This window comes from Nematolebias whitei, chromosome 3 (assembly GCF_014905685.2).
Source record: "Nematolebias whitei isolate Nwh7 chromosome 3, NemWhi1, whole genome shotgun sequence".
NCBI lineage: Eukaryota > Metazoa > Chordata > Actinopteri > Cyprinodontiformes > Rivulidae > Nematolebias > Nematolebias whitei.
The window spans coordinates 13,162,880-13,163,691 of NC_056500.1; positions in this window are offsets into that span (position 1 = coordinate 13,162,880).

Sequence of the window (812 nt, forward strand, 5' to 3'; positions counted from 1 at the left end):
TCTGCGGCTAATAACAAAGCTAACAAGGACATGATTTATACTGAAATTTATACTATGACTGGAAAACGATAGAAAAAATACAATTCATGAAAACACCAATAGAATGAGTAGCTTGCCTTTTTTAAAAATAAATAAAACAAGTTCACATAAATAAAGGTGGTAGATTTTATAAAAGGAACTTCATCAGTTCACAGTTAAAATCCAAAAAACCTGGCCTAATAGAAACATTCATTATGAATATGTATTTATTAAATCAAAGTTGGACATTTTTTTTTTTTTAAACAAATACAGAAAAGACTCAGGTCTACATAATTTAATGGTTAGATTATATATAGGAGGGTTCAACTGTCACCTTTTTTTTTTTTTTACAGATGTTAATTTCATAAAGCCACTTTTTTAAATATAGGATTTATATAACACTTACTGAGTCGTGTTATCTTTAGCTCAAGCTTCAAGTACATTTTGCTGCTCTGGTCAGATGTAATTATGCAGTAGTGAGAAAAGGAGCAGGAATAACTCTTTCCTCTGGTTTGGGTAAAAGCAGCACAAGCTTTGTCTGAAAGAATTACACCTGGTGTTGCTGTGTTCAGTCTGTATAACCTGTGACATGAAACAAAGACTTTAGCTGTTACTTGCCCATTTTAAGCCTCTTAATCAGGTGTTTTCGTTTTATGTAAGGTCTGTTTTCAACCCACACATAAAAACCACCATTAGCATCTGTTTATTATAGCTGCTTCATCAAATATGACTCATCCTATGCAAATTGATTTGTTGTATAGGACTGCTGTTCAAAGGCAAAGAGAGGTTAAACA